Source organism: Galleria mellonella, unplaced genomic scaffold, assembly GCF_026898425.1.
Source record: "Galleria mellonella isolate WM207_F2 unplaced genomic scaffold, CSIRO_AGI_GalMel_v1 utg312, whole genome shotgun sequence".
Classification (NCBI taxonomy): Eukaryota; Metazoa; Arthropoda; class Insecta; order Lepidoptera; family Pyralidae; genus Galleria; species Galleria mellonella.
In genome coordinates, this window is record NW_026442074.1 from 8,489,694 (window position 1) to 8,507,520 (window position 17,827).

At 31.5% G+C, this 17,827-nt stretch overlaps 1 protein-coding gene across 1 annotated transcript in view; it reads right to left on the reverse strand.

Moving 5' to 3' along the window:
- The window catches only part of LOC113516494 (unconventional myosin-XVIIIa), a 269,678-nt gene that overhangs the window by 118,352 nt on the left and 133,499 nt on the right, over window positions 1-17,827 (reverse strand). The gene's annotated exons all lie outside the window — the stretch shown is intronic.

The following is a 17,827-nucleotide window of genomic DNA, read 5'->3' on the forward strand; positions in this document are numbered from 1 at the left end:
ATTACTGAATCGATTTTAAAATTCATTTATATAAAAAAAGCTACATTATTAACAAACAATAGATATTTTCGAAAATTTTATCTAACCGTGTCAAGCTGGGCCTAGTATAAATATAATATTTACCTTAATTGATTATGCGGAAGTGTTAATTATGCTATATAAGTTATGCTATAGAAGCTACGATGTAGCGAGTTTAATTTGAAAGGATTTCCGGTTTAGCGTCCTAGACGGATAGTGATGGAGGATAAAAGCACTATATGCTCACCATTTATCTAAGTACTGTAACATAATATTTCTATATTTTTCCTCTTATGTTTATTCAATTTTATCACAAAATCTGTTTTTTTTTTTTAAACTACTTTGTGGATATATTCCACAATTAAAGAACAGATTTGTCAGGTCAATGTTATTATGTGAAAGAAATATACACTGACATTCCCAACATTTATTGACCGATTTTAAATTTGACTTGTTCAAGAACTCTGTATCTCCTGAGTCGGCTGATTTACACTTATCCCATGCTACCAAACTATGCTATTTTATATTTTGTATCATTTTAATAAATTTCATTAAAAAAAAGCAGAAAATCCACAAAGAATAACTACATATTTTATTGTAAGATAGCCATATAAGGAATAAGTAAAAAGTAACGCATGTGCACAAGCACATCAACTGTTACAAATACACGTGCGATCATGTTGATAACAAAAGAAAACTTTCTCGAGGTTCCTCTTTAAAATATCTCACTTTTAAACAGTCTTTTGCACTTATGGCCTCACAATAATTTAAACTGATCGAAGCTGAATGTGAAATATTTTTTGTCATTTCCTTGTTTTTAATATATTTTACACGAATCCCTGTTTAGCGCAATACTAATACGAAAAAAGTAGATTTTTTTTACTGCGAGCACAAATGTAGTAATAAAAGAATTATTAAAGAAAAAATAACGCATTCCGCCTCAAGCGGCGGTCGTTTAGAATGCAATTCTGGCCGAGCTTCATTTTGATTGGATATTTAATTTTATGTGAAGTTATTATCTAGATATGTTAATAATAAATATTACGACGGCCGAGTTACGCTCAATTTCAAGCAACTTCAAAGAGAACTGTATTTTTGGGTACATGTCATGTGATATCTTCACCAATTCTGAATTTATTTGTATAAATGGTTTTTCCAATTAATAGGGTTCGTTCCCGTGTTGGGTCCATATAATTTTGATAGCATGAAATCACTATATTTTTACTGGGATATTTCATAAAAGTGTTTTCTATATTATTAGAAAAATAAAAATAGAATGAAAAGGTGTAGGTAGAATTCATTTATAAATATAAATGTATGAAATTACTAAGTATGTGCACATTGTATTTATTTGTATATATTAATTAATATTCAGCACGAACTTTGTCTACCAACATTTAAGTACTAACATGACTATTTATAGCACAGAAACCAAATATATTTATTGTAAGAATTAGTATTTTTCAAATAAATATACATAAATTACTAACTATTGGGTTAACCATCATAGCAATTTTAATAATTTTTGAAATTCAATTAAATATTTGGCGACGTGGGTTCCGGGCATAGAATGACCTTTCTTTCCCATGGGTGTGTCGCTATTTAAATGTAACCAAAGCCTCTTTAATTAACCATACTGTACAATTAATTTCGAGGTACAAAATACCGCCTACAGACAACGTGTTTGTTATTTTCAATCGTTTCCCTCCATAGAGAAGTTTTCTTCAGGTTAAAATAGACATAATTTTTTTTAATAATATGTAAAAAATATTTACAGGTATTTTTAAAAAAATCTCGTTGATAACCGGATCCGTGTCGAGTTTTTCGACCATACCCTCCCAATTCAATATATCATACAAGATCGAAGTTTATAATAATTATTTTTATGTACCATGTTGAAATAAACAGATAATATTTTCTGCAGTTGTAAGGATACAATTTAAACCAGATTCGGTACAAAATGTGGCATTTTGAGGTGACGGAAAGCCGGTTATTTAGGCCGGTTTTATTTAAGTATCACAAAATATAATGACTTTCTTTTAAAGTGAACTTATTCGTTAAATACCAGCATTCACTCAGATCTCAAAAGTACAGAGAGAAATGTAACCCAACTATAAAGATAACAGTCAATTTACAATTTATTAAGAAATTGCGAACTGCCTTGGCACGGGTACATAGATAGTATTTCATATTAGCTTTAACAGGCAAATTGTTGATACCTCGGGTTTGATACATTATTGTAATTATCGTAAGGATCTCATTTTTAAAATAATATATAGGCTATATTACTTGGCGACAGTGTAACTTTCAATAAGTGAAAGAATTTTTAAAATCTGTTGAGTAATTTTTAAGTTTATCCATTACAAATAAACTTACATAAAACAAAATATTTTCTCTTTCTTTTCTTCTTTCTTTCTAATATTATAGAATAGATAAGAATAATTTTTTTTTTGAACATAAGTGCCCCTCATATACGCCTTAAAGTACGACACTGCACCACCTGTATCCAACAACTTACTGCAACACTCTTGAGATCGTCACTACATACCGCAGGGGGTCGTTACAAGGATAACTTCAATGCCTTAAAATTACTTATAAAGATAAGGTACATTGTATTGGTTCTTATGTATACGTTTGTTGGCATTGTGATCTTGTAAAGTGTCAGTTGTAGTATGCTGAAAAAAATTTTGTGTGTACCTTTTCAACAGAGAATTGATTTATTTCAAAAACATTTTGAAATTTTTTATCAATACTAAAATTTTCCTTATTTGAAAAATAATTAAATACTTTTTTTAATAAAAAACAAATTTTCTAGATTCTAATTTCTGTCCGTGGCGTACCGTAGAAAATGAGAGTTCAAGTCCCGCCAATTTTGAATTTTTTCAATTATTTAATCATTACTATATTTCAGTAATTATTTTTATATTTTTTATTTATTTTTAAGATTAAGATATTTATTTCTTTATGTTTAAAAAAAAACTGAAAAAAAAAACTTTCTAATCACGTCGATTTTTCATCACAAATACAAACACAATATAATTTTTGTTAATACAGACATACGGAAAGATGAAAGCTTAAAACCGACACCTGCCTATATTGAGCAATGGTCGCAGTAATAATCTGTACATATAATAGAGTCTGTTAAAGAAAATCATACAAGAGTCCAATTTGAAAGAAACCAAACAGAATGTCTGCTTGTCAAACGAACATATTTAACACTAATATAAAAAAAAAACAAGCAAATTGAGAACCTCCTGTTTGCAAAGAAATTTTTTTTGCAACAAATTCAGGTTAACAACATTTACAACTATTCTAAATTTAAAATCGACAGCAATAGAGTTATAGTAATTATGAATAGTCGCTGAGATACAGCGCTGTGATAGATGGGCGTACAATCGCACCATTCTTTTAACAACCTTGGTGCGGAACCTTAAAAGCGACTGCTTTTGATTTCTGTTCAGTCCAGGCTCACAGGTAAAATTACATTATGAAATAAAATGACATGAAACTTGATCTTCATTATAACAGTCGCAAAATAATAAACTATCTGTTTGTATGTATAAAAAGTTTATTATTGTAATCTTTTAGAGGAAGCAATAAAGAGTATCTATCTATCTATCTGTATTTACCACGTAGTGTTATTTATTTTCGATACATGATTAATTGCTTTCTGTCTAAAAAAAAATATGTTCGATTGAACTATTCGTGCTAATGTTGTTTATTTTTTTTTTATGGTACATAGGCGGCAAACAAGCATGCGGCTCGCTTGATACTTTTAATACTGGACACTGTAAATATAGTATAATACAATTGTTCGTTTTCTCCATTGTAAATATTTTTTTTATCATTTTAATACCTGCGCGTACAATTGAGCCCTTAAATAAACAGACCGAAAAGTATCGTGTTTGTATAATATTAATTTAATGAATAATTATGATTTTTAAAATGAATCCGTTGATGAATTAAGCAATGCATACGCGTTGTCCGCTAAATATTCCGGAATATATGAATATTATTACATAAAAAAAGTATATTAGAGAAAATAGAAAATAATCAGATAGCGCTTTTTTTATTCATTTGTTCTAAATTCCGGGAAAGTACAGTTTAGTTTTTGAATAGAAATTTCTTTGAAAAACTAAATGCACTTGAAGTTCATCAAACTAATTATCAAGGACCTCCAATGTATTTGTTATTTTTTGCTAAAACGACCTTGTATAGGACTGTTACAGGAAGCGTTAATGTATCTAACTAAATAACATTAGAAATTATCAATGCCTATGAAAATTGTTAGTTTTGCAAATATAGTTTTATCATTTTATATTGCGTGCTTTAAAGCCCTAAATCCTTTAAATAGACTGACAAGACCATTGTTTGATATCAAGAATTTATTGATAGATAGATAAATAATTTATTTGCTTTACTAAGTAAATAAAAAGGCCGCAAATAATTAACATAGATAATATAACAGATATGGATAGACCCACCCAAAAGAAAAGAGATAAAAGAAAATTATATACTAGATATATTACTACTTTGATTAATATTCTAGTGAAAAAAAGGAGATAAGATAAAGGAGAGAAAATAAAGGAGGTAAGAGAAGGAGAAAGGAAAACAAAACAGGAAAAGACATGAGTACTACAAGAAGAGGTGACAAGTAAACAATATCTTCAGAACATTCTCCTATTTGGAAGGAAACCGACTATGATAACTTTCTTAAGCATCTAATTGACGCATGGTGAAGTATATCGTGTCATCGAAGCAAATAATAGCGACTACTAAATAATTTAATCTAAAAAGATGGCTACATATACCTAATAGTAGAATATTTAAAAAAAAAATGATGCGAAGCAATTTGTGGTCTTTGGAGACAAGTAACGCAGAGCTGTGACGTGTTCCGATAAACGCTTCATCAACAATTTGTCGACATCTGCATGAGACATTAATACGCACAGTGTAATATGACGTTTCACTATCCGATGACACGGTGTTAACTGTGACTAACACCGATTCGTTTTAGGTTAATAACCCGACCGCTGCTTAAAGACTTGCAACTATACTATTATCGTCAGGTGCAGCAAGATGATTTTTGACACAATCGATCTGTGATAAAATAGAAATCATAAGGGAAGGGGCTATTAGTAACGGAGAAAGGTGACCGCATTGCTAGCAATATACTCTATTAGATTAATACAGAATATAATTCAAAAATATATGGATTATTACGAGGTTGTGGGCAAAAGCTACATGTAAAGTCTACGTCTACGCAAACGTAAGTCATTTTGTGTTTCCCTTACGAATGACCTAAGTGACAACCTGAGACGTGCGCTATTGAGGTCGTAAAACAACAGAAAAAAAGACGAAACTGCGTGTATGGTTACATACCATTAAATATCATTATAGTAAATTTTAGAACTTAATTTGACAGAGCATTAGATAATTTTCCATTAGACCTACTTTCTGAACAATGATATTTTAATACTGTTATTGTACCTGTTGTTATGTTTGTTATCAACTTCGGTAATATTTGGAAATTTATAGTCATTTCTAGTCATCAGTTACTGATGGATAAATACCATGCAGTACCATGGACATAACAGAGTAGACTGTTTCGCCCATGATACCTCCCATGCGTTGCCATTCCTGAGGACTCAAATGTTATTCCTCTGTACCCTGTAAATTCACGTCATATCCCACCCTTCAAACCGAAACACAGCTATGCAAACACAACTGCTTCACGGTAGAAACACGAATGGGACAGAGATATCCAAGTAATCGACTTTTGTACAAAGTCTCCCTCTGGTAATCTTTCAACAGTCATATATCTAGCTGCCTAATATTTAGTTTAAGTATATGCGTTATTAGCTATTTATAGTACATACGATGCAAATATTATGCACAAACTATGTATATGTATGTATGAGTATTGGTTGCATAAAATTTACCGTATTGAAAATAAAATTAGGAATTCTCACGAAAATCGTCGCCAATCGCTGCTCAAAGAATACAAGCCTTAAAATCAAGGCAATTTTATTTTGGGGTCGTGTATCATTATCATCACAACACAATTGGTTTCTGTTGGTGAACATTAGTTTATTTAATGTCTTCCAATTTGGCATTTTTCAATCTCTCGAAACCACTGCTTTCCCGATAACTTCATATCGATTATCGGACCATCGTGCTTTTGGTCTGATTTTCATGGATTTTACTCTTTGAAATTGCTGTATCAGTTTTATCTGAATTTTGGTTTTAATTATAAAAATTATAATATTAACAATTCTTAAGATATACGGTGTACTACATTTCCCTAACACCGTTCTAAACTGATAACTTAATTGTTTAGATATTATTATTGTTATGTGTTACGTAGAATATTTAAATACGGTAAGAAATGTGCTAACGAGTGCCCAAATTTAAATCTAAATTTTTATATGCATACAACTGAAAGAAACCTTAAGTGTAGTGATATAGAGTTTAATTTAGTTAATTTTATATTAATAATAAAATTGTACTACGTTACTTCGCGCCCACATCCGTTTATTAATGGGCAATTACTAGATATGTTTATAGAGTAATTGCTATCTTGTAAATTTCATAAATTTTTTAGAAAACATGCCTAATAAATTTTCATATGTATAAAACGTTTATACTTTCACCACATAAAATTTTTCATTAAATATTTATAATTTTTTATTGATGTATCGATACATATTATAATTATTTTTAATTTATTTCGAAAATCCGGTCCGAATTTCCCGTTGGGCACAATACAAATGTTGTAAAAACTGATGTTCATTTTTCAAATTATTATTATAGGAATAAATGAAGTGTATTTATTTTTAATAGAGAATCAATATATAAATTATTAGAATCTGTTAACAATAAATGAATATAGATATCTGACTGGTATGGGTGATATCTAACATGAATTAAATGTGATGCCTTTTTTTTGCCACCAATGCCCAGAAAAACCCAATATATAAATATCGAGGATAGCGATATTACCCACGTCTATAGTAAACCGAAGGAATAGTGATGATAAACAGCTGTTAACTATCTATTGTTGAACATAGACCTCCCCTTGGGGGGTTTTACCAGTAGTTGCCACGTTTGGCAGGCGAGTTCACAGTTAACTTTCGGATATATTTCAAGACAGACACTACAGCCCATCCATCGACCATTTAGTTCCCTTAGTGGCCTCTTACAACACCCACGGGACAGGAAGGGGTGGCCTATTCTATACCAGGATTAAACAGCGGGAAAGAACAGTGCTCGCCGCGTATTATATTATATTGTAAATAAAATGACATCAAAACTTTCTAGGTTTCAGTGAAACCACAATTTCGGCAATTTAATGTTAGCGGTTAGTATGTAATAATGACATAATAATTTAACTTTCAATTCTCTGTATAATTAACTAGTGAAAGATGTTCTTTTCATGATACTGTTGAATTACATTACGTCAGCCATACTAGATTATCGTAGACAATTCATTTGGGATTAAGCAATACATTCAAAAATATATACGAGTACATTTTAATCGATAAACTAAAAAAACACGATTGCCCTGCTAAGTAATTATATAACAAAGTAAAAAAAATATAAATTGAATATAAAAACCATAGTTATTGTCACTCCGGATGATATAAGGATTACAACGACACCCCATACATCCAAATTTGTTGAATCATTTAGAAGTTATGGTGGAATAAACACATATACATAATACACGAACCCTGACAATATTACTGTGTATTGTACACCTTTTTTGACCAAACGTATAGTAATATAGGTAGATGTTGTTAACACATTAAAATTTTTAAGGATAACTTGTATATTAATTGAGAATATGGCCTATCTGTGTATCAAATTGTATAAAAATCGGTTCAGATATTTAAGCGTGATTGAGTAATTAAACATACAGGTATATTTATAAACTATCTCATTTCGCACTAATATTGTCAGTAGTATTAGGAAGTGAAGTCGAAGGGGTGGCCGTGTGGTCCCAGCATAGAATAGGCCACCCCTTCCTTTCCCGTAAGTATCGTAAGAAGCGACTAAGAGAATTTAATGATCGAAGGATGTGCAGCAGCGTCCACCTTAAAATATCTCTTAAGCCAGTTTTTTTATGGACTTATATACCTATGGTACTGACAATCTAGTTTTTTTATTCAACTTAGAATGGCAAACAAGCTGACGGCCCACCTGATGGAAAGTCATAACCGTCGCCTATAAACGCAAACAGTACCATATATATAACAGAGTATACTGTATAACCCATGATACCCTAGTTACCACTTTCCATTTAATGTTCGATTTCGAGCTTGCTTTTCAATCTAAGTTTAAAAAAAAAACATCTTTATGACATTAAATTATACAAGTTAGTGTCATAAATTTAGTAGTCATACAAGTCCCTACACTCACATACATTTCCGTAACGACCGGTTGTGTATTTATTGAAAACTTTTATTACTTTGCACTTAAGTTTTAAGTTATTGTCGGGTCACATCATCTTTACGACTTGAGCCCTATCATTACCAACATTTTGTATTGATTTACATTCTAAGCGGTTGGCTTTCCACGGCTTGAAGAAAGTATGTTTTATTACTTAAATATAGTGTTTACATGTTTAATTGTTCATGCCAATTGTTCAGTTTGTTAAATCAATAAAATCAACGTCTTTATTTAAAACAATAATAACCGAATAATAACAAACAAGCACGGAACACGCGAGGGATCAAAGTTCCTCTTAAAACTTTACCAAAGGCTAACAACTGCGTTTATCAATCCGCCTGCCAAGCGTGGCTCCTACTGGCAAAACCCCTCTTATAGAGGAGGCCTATGTTCAGCGGTGGACAGTTAATGGCTGATACATGATGAGGGACTTCCACATGATGAAGAAGAAATCTTAATATGATAATTCTAATGATTCTGATACCAGCTTATACAGCACTAGTTGTATCCCGTGACTTTGTTCGCGTAGATTAGGATAAAAGCTATCCTGTATTAATCCCATCTATTTATCTACTTGTATCCTTACTCATATTATAAATGTAAAAGTGGTTTTGTTTGTTTACCTTATAGCACTGTAACGGTTTAAACAATCGCTATGAAATTTGGTATACACGTACTCTACATGGATTTGAGAACGATATAGGCTACTTTTTATTCCAGTTAGTAAACATCCACATGTATATGTAAATGTGACATATTAACAGACATAATATAAAATAAAAGTTAAACATCAAGACCAAAAAGTGACTAATCCATTTAAAAACTTTTATTTTACTTATATTCATTACTAACGTTTGCTCGCAATTTCTATTACGTGTATTTTGGACGATTTTATATTCGACATTTAGAAATAATTGAGTGAATAGCAAAAATTTTATTCAATAGCTTTTGCATGATACCAGAATAAATATACAGAGAGATAAAATTCTATAATTTTAAAGGAAATTAGAATTTTTAATTTAAATTTTAGAGACGCCGACACAAATAAATTTGTAGTGGCGTTCGAAAAAATTATTAATAGGCAGTAAAATTACTGGGTACTGAATGTGAACGAGCGCCACTGGAGAATTTGCCCCTTCGTGTACAATGAAATGATATCGTGTTTCAATTCGACTGCAGCGCCATCTAGTTAATTTTCAGTACTAACTTTAAATTTATTCAATGACAACTTGTATTTGCCTAGTTGAATTAATACTGCGATTTAGATATTTCTACTAATTATCTACACTTGCGTTATTTTAGTTTTTTAATATTTAAATATTTTTAACCGACTTCGAAAAAAGGAGGAAGTTCACAATTCATTTGTTGGTTGTTTTCATTTACGTTTGTTACCTCAGAAAACCGTCGTTTATAAACCGATTTGGAAAATTGTTTTTATTTGAAAAAATATACCAATTCACACAGAAATTTTATAAAAATCGGTTTAGTAGTTTAGTTTTTAAATCAGAGTAACTGGTTTTACCAGATTGAAGGTGAAGGCGATATTTATTTGTTTCGTGAAACAAAATGTAATACATATCATTACCTGTTTTATAAATTCTATTTAATCTACATCTATATTTTAAAAATAACTATTGATTTAATATATATTTTTAAAGAAAACATATATAATTATTTATTTATAGTAATATTTATATTTGATAGATTGTAAGGTAATAAATAAATTCCTGGTGTTAAATGCTAACCTACTAAAAGCAAACCGTACTTTGTTTAACTTCATTGATTGACATTAATGAAAACAATTTAATTGCTAGTATTTCGTATAATTTAGTTATAACTAGGCATGAGTAATATGGATACCGATCTAATATCCATATATTGGGGGGAAAGGGATTGTTAGTAATGGGGGTCTAACACCTCCATTGCTAGCAATGTACCCTATCAGGTCGACCTCCACGCGGTTCCCCCTGGAAACCATCGTGATTAATTCTAGTGGAATTCTTCACAATGGGCTAACTGACGGATGGTGGTAAAAAGGTCATCACCTATTTGGATATCGCCCATATCGGTCGGATATCTATTTTCGATCATGTTCAAGTCTGTTATCTATTATTATTTTTTGTATAACAGACTTTTAACATATTCACTGTTAGACCAGTATATAGATATTGTAACTGAAATATATAGATATTGCTATATATTACCCATGCGTAGATATAACCTAAAAATCGTTACGTCAACTAAGTACATTTTTTCCAAGACACTTTCAAGTGAGAGTATTGCAAAAAAACGGCGATAGCATTCGTACAATCACACGATAGATTATGCAATGCAAAATAAGACTATCTTGATCGATCGACGGCCGTGTACCGCGCTTTAGTAGTGGATTGAATTCAAGAATAAGGAATTACATAGAAGGAATGATAAAATAAAAATTGCAAATCACATGATTGCCTCCTTTCTTTTTATGCAAATATAATTAGTCAAAAGAGGTCGAAACATACTATATCAGTTGCTATTTTTGTCAATTCAAAGCAGGCTACTGTATAGAAAATGTATACGGCCGTATAACCCTACCAAATTCAGATACAACCTGTTTGCATACTTTCTACATAAACTGTGTCGAATATATAATCTAGTAATGTAAAATTTGTCATTGACATATCAAACATTTTCTATGGAATTGAGAAAAATAGTAACTTATGGTGTATCTTACGTCCTCTTTTTACTAATTATATTTGCATAAGAAGAAAGGAGGCAACCATATGATTGACAGTTTTTATTTTATCATACCTTGTATGTAATTCCTTGTTCTTAGATTGAATTTGGCTGCGGCGAGAACGTATTGGGGCCAAACCGAGCGTTACTTCTCTCGTATCAAACGTTACAAACTCGGAAGTAACGTCTGGTGACGTAACGCGTTACGTAACCCACTTCGAGTTTGTATTGCAGATTTGTTTGATCATGTTTTTTAGTTGCATTTAATAGTTTAGTATCTTTCGTCTTTATCACGTTTTTACACGACTATTGGTGTGCGAGAAGGATAGTGTATAAACGTATGTACAATAATATATTTTTATTATTAATTTCTTTACGCTCAAAAAGATTATATCTTTATGTTAATATTATTATTATATAATTTATGTAACTACTGGAAAGTAGCTGTTTTGTATGTTACTTGAATGTAGACCTACGCAGTTATTCATTAAAACTAAACCCTCCTACAGTCCTACTTTAACTATTACACTGCTTTGTCACTTTTATTCAAACTGAGAATTTAGCATAAAAGAAAGAGACAAAACAATTCAATAGCTAATATAGGTTTATGGACAGGTTTGACGTTTTTATAAAAAGAGTAACTGTTTAAATTTGAATAAGAAGCCTTTATTGTTTAAATAGAAATAATAAATAATACGTCATCATGATGAGATAATCACACTATAAAGATATTAATTATTACGCAAAGAAATAAGTTTATAATTTACTTTATTATATTCTTTTTGTTATACCACTGAGGTGGCAAACAAGCACACGGCCCACTTGATGGTAAGCGGTTACCGTAGCCTATGAACGCCTGCAATACCAGAGGTATTACGCGCGCGTTGCCGACCCTGAAGAAACCTCTTTACCCCCTTTTGAAGAACCCCATGCTGTAGTCTTCACTATCTGTAGATATTTATACATGAATATCTGTCCATTTTGAAAAATATAAAGATTTATTCTATTATCCTATGAATATTAAAAAGGCGAAAACTTGTAAGGAAGGATGGATGAATATTTGTTACTCTGATGATGGGTGAATGTTTGATACGCAAAAAAAAACTGAACGGATTTCAATAAAATTTAGTTATATCCTAACTTAGCACATAGGATAGTTTATGTAACGATTCACGCGGGTTAAGTCGCGGTGTACAGGTAGTTACAAATAACATGGATCCACATGTTGCCTTTAGTTTAAGTTTTACTTTCTCATTAACAAACAAACAAATAAACCTTTACCAGAGGGGGGAGACTTTATACAAAAGTCGTTTGCTTGGGCACCTCTGTCCCATTCGTGTTTCTACAGTGAAGCAGCTGTATTTGCTTGGCTGTATTTGGATTTAAAAGATATGGCAGTGAATTTACAGGGTAACAAAGAAATAATACCTAAATCCTCAGGAATGGCAACGCAAGGGTGGTATCATGGGCGAAACAGTATACTCTCTTATGTCATATGTATGGTACTGCTCATGTCTATAGGCGACGGTTACCACTTTCCATCAGGTAGACTGTGAGCTTGTTTACCATTCTAAGTTGCAAAAAATCTCTTTAAAATATTAGTATTAATTACATTGTTATAAATATACATATAATAATAAAGCAGTTGACTAAATTGTTAATTTTTCCCGTTGTGCAACTCTCTAATCACGTTTCCACTCTTCGCAACTAACATATGGACATGACATCGTGACTGATCAAGATGTAGCAAACGAGGGCAGTAATCTTGTACGTATCTGAGTCGCTGTGACGCGGTCGCGGCACATACATACGTCGATACAGTAATGGATCGGAAGTCACAGTAATGATGTAACAGTTACGTTATATAGCTTGTATTGTTTAACATATTTTGGTACTTTATAATTTCTTTTTTCTTTAATGTGATTTTTAATGTAATTGTAAATATTTATAAGAGTTAGTGTCCTGTTACTTAATGGGAACGTCCCCATTAAGTAACAGGACACTAGTGTCACAATATCTAGACTTACTAAACAGACAATTTCCAAATTGGATTTTCTTAAAAAAATATCAACAAAGAGTTTCTTAATTAGGAGATAGAAAAAATATTTTTTATTGTATTACTCTTTAAAACGTAGAATTATTAATACCCATTGCTTTTGGTCACTAGTGGACTCAAATTCTTTTGTTTTTACAATTAGTCTTCTAAAAGAGAATGTTAGAAAGTATTAAGACTTATAAATTAGTGAATCACAATTTATACATTTTCAATTAAAGTAATATACCTATAAAGCTGCTTTTCTTTCCATATGCGTACTCGTATAAAAAACTTTTCATAATGCACTAAATTAAAATCTTTTGAAATTACTTTTTATTTAAACAATACCAACTTTAATAGAAATAAATATATAACTTTTACATTCACATATTTAATTATTCATTAATTACTCCAACAGTATAATTTCTTATCGAATTATTAAATAATGTAATAGGTATTTTGTAATACTCATTGTTTTAACACGATGAGTGTGAAAAATAAAATTATTTATTGACATGGAGCGTCCGTTACATGTATCAAGATCTCGCGATAGCAGTACAAGTCAAGAGATAAAATTGCATAACACACTTTCACCAACATCGTTTATATTGTTCACATCGTCGTTCGTGGTTCACATTTTATTTCAACAAAGGCGAGCCTTTCATACTATTGTTGCTATTTTTTATAGGTTATATTCTAAATTTAAATTTGTGAATGAACGAACGAATGAATGATAACTTTATTTGTTTGAATACAGGTTATTAGACGTATTTAATGTTAAAAACAGTATCTCTTATTCAACGGTGTGATGTGCAAATATTTAATTTGGAACTTGTCCTTAAAATTTTACATTAAAATCGTCTTCATCGTCGTGTTTGTGCTTTACGACAATATTTTATTGTTTTTAGGAAATTCAGACAAAAGAAAAAGACTGTCATTTTAGTAATTTGTTAGTAACGCTTCGCTAAAAACTGTCAACTTTTATATTCATGGATGAGTAAATTTGTATCACAGGCCGCACAAGACTCACGTGTTTCGTCAGTGTGTGTGTGTGTGTGTGTGTGTGTATGTGTAAATAAGAACAGTGAAATACCATAGTTTTTACAACATTGAAAAATAGCGCGTTCCGTTTCTTTAACAAATAAAACTCCAACCGTCGGTTGACGACCTTTTTCGGAACTTATTCGACACTCGACGCATCTAGAGGTATACGATATGATAAGTATATAATTAAAAAAAAAACCGTTTTTTACCATTTGTTATTTCGTGTTACCATTCTATTATCATCAGATAGAAGAAACCCGAGCTTGAGTGGTACGTAGCGTCTGTATTGTTATTGAGTAATAGACTTTGTCAGGTAGAAAAATCGGTAATACTGCGACCTCTGTAATCTATTGTATCCGCTTATTTTAAAGTTCACTGCAATTCCTGTCAGTGATAGGAATTTTAAAATGTTTTAGTAGCGATGTTTTTATCTCCTCAGCATATAAAGTGTATTTTCCAAAGTGTATTTTCCAGTGTATTTACTAGAGGGAGACTTTGTACAAAAGTCGATTGCTTGGGTACCTCTGTCCCATTCGTGTTTCTACCGTGAAGCAGTTGTGTTGGCATGGCTGTGTTTCGGTTTGAAGGGTGGGATATGGCGTGAATTTACTAGGTACAGAGGAATAACACCTGAGTTCTCAGGAATGGTAACGCATGGAGGGTATCATGAACGAAACAGTATACTCTGTTATGTCCATGGTGCTGCTCATGTCTATAGGCGACGGTTATCACTTTCCATCGGGTGAGCCGCCAGCTTGTTTGCCATTCTAAGTTGTATAAAAAAAATCCAAAGGGGATATTTCGGGTATGTATGAGTGGGCGGGCTGCAGCCATAAATTCGGGAGTTAGTAAACTAACACTTGTTATATAGCAGTAAATAAAAAAGAAACTGCATTTTGAAGTCCATTAAAAATCTTCAAAATGTAAAATCAAATATTAAAAGAAAAAAGATTCGGGTGCCTATTGAAGAAAAGCATGGTAACTCGTTATCATAGTAAAATTTTCCATTCGACAGCCACGCGATCCTACCAAGCAAAACCTATTAAGTTATTTACTCGTGATTGTCGAATTTCTACCGCTTACAGTTAAGTACCGAAATGATTTACCGGATGAAAGTTAAGTGCCCCCACCAGGGGGGCTATAAATAAACTGCCTATAATAGTGTTATTTTTAAACCATTGCCATAATAGACGCATATGCATACTATTATCTACCTACACGTATCACTACATAGTAAGGCCACTTCCACATTTGACGACACGGTACCTACCGTATCGGTAATAATAATACCTAATCTAACCTAACCGATCCGATACAAGTTTCGAGTACTAAGTTACTAAATATTAATTATTTGTTAACATATACCCATTTAGTAACTCTCTCTCTCTCTCTCTCTCTCTCTCTCTATATATATATATATATATATATATATATATATATATATATATATATATATATATATATATATATATATATATATATATATATATAACGTATAACATTTCAAGAAAAAGATATACATTCCATAAAACTATCAAATTCTGTGTTATTATACTAGCCATGTCCCACGACTTTGCCGTAGTTGTGTCGTGGTATTGAATAGCATAATTATAGCCTTCCTTCCTCAAGATCAAAACAAGCTTTCAAATGTAAAAAGATTTTTTCAAATCTGACTAGTAGTTGAGATTAGCGCATTCAAACAAATAAATAAACCACTAGCTTTTACCCGCGATTTCGTCCGGTCGTATAAAAAGTAGTCTATATCTTTTTCCATACCAAATTTCATAGTGAAATAAATAAACAAACAAATTCACTATCACATTTATAATATTAGTAAGGATAATAAGGTACCACGTATACAATATTTACTTGTGCTTTGTTCTATAGTTTTAAATATCAAATCTATTTTCATTAGTTATACATGCAACCGGTTTTGAAACTTCATCCTCACGCTAGTTATACAAATTATGTATACAATTGGCATATGCAACACGTATCTATAACGATTTTTATATGAGGAAATTAATATTCATTATGAAATCTAAAAGCAATTTCTATACATAAACTGGCAGTGAAATTACAGAGTATAGGCGCATATTCTCAAGAAATGGCTACGCACGAAGATTACCATGGACGCTAGAGTAAGTTCCAATGGTGCTTCATGTCTACCATATAGGCGACTATTACCACTTTCTATTATCTAATTAAGTAGCATAAAAAAAATTAAACGATACCCTGCCGTCAAATCTGTAAGAGGCCTAAGTCGAGGCGAGTCGTGCCGTGGATACACTGAATAATGAATGTACAAATCAAATTGTTAATATTTAAATATATGACGGTTGATATGAATGTCTATGATTTTTCACTAGCCTACAGCTAAAACACCGTGACCCAGTGGTTTATTACGCCAAGTACACGACCCCGTAGGTCGTGCGTGAGATAGAATCTCGCCGGCATAGAATACTACGACAATTTACAACTTTTCTAATAATTGGACGATGGACATTTTGCCTGCGGACTTTCCTTTTGGGTATACGGTATATTTGGACAATATGTGTGCATTGTAGCACTCATACTAGTATTACAATTGTTGAAGTAATTCTGCTGTCTGTCTGTTACATTTTCACACATGAATCAATCAATCATTTGTCAAGGAGGGGATATAAAACTCGGTTGTATTAATTTCGTTGGGAAATTCGTAGTTTGGGTGACGAATGGTTAACATTAGGCTACGAGCAATGATCTACTAATTCGCCTGAAGATACTTCAATTAGAGATGAAACACGTATTGAAAAACTAGCGTAAACAAAATGGCAGACAGAGATAAATAGATGGTTAATTTGGAAGGTTTTGGAATTTCTCGTTGTAATAATTATAGTCAATCTTTGAGTCACACATATGCTAATGGTAGTATGGAATCAAACAAAACAATACTAATCTAATAATCAGAAACACCGTTAAAGTTAACTAAGGTTACCCCATTACCAAGAGATATGGCACAAAAGCCATTGTTGAAATTTAAAAGGTCTTATTTTTTGTTAAACAATTTGTTACTGTATTAATAAGTACAAGACAAAGGAAATTTTATGTTTTAAGTTAGTAGCATTTAAAATATTATATACCTAACTACGAGTACACTAGTAATAATATACATAAAATAGAATTATGTAAATGACGAGTTCAATGGAAACTGTTCATATGACAAATACAGAATTTGAACTTGAATCATGCAATTTTTAAAGAATTATTATGACTAGATTAAAAGTTTTGTCTAGAGTTGTGTCTCGTTGGACTTGAAGGTCTGAAGAGACGAGGCAAACACAAGAGGAATTTTATACGCGGATAAAATATCCCTAATTTAGTAAAAAACAAAAACAAATTAGAGGCGATGTTCCACACACAGTTATGCTATATTCAAATATTTTGAAAGAAATGCGGACAATGAAGTTTTACGTACGAATAGCTAAATAAATAAAGCATAAAAGTTCGAAACAATAAACAAGTGTAGCAGTTTGGTCATGTGCAATTTAAATATTTGGCAAATATTTCTCGTTGTAATTC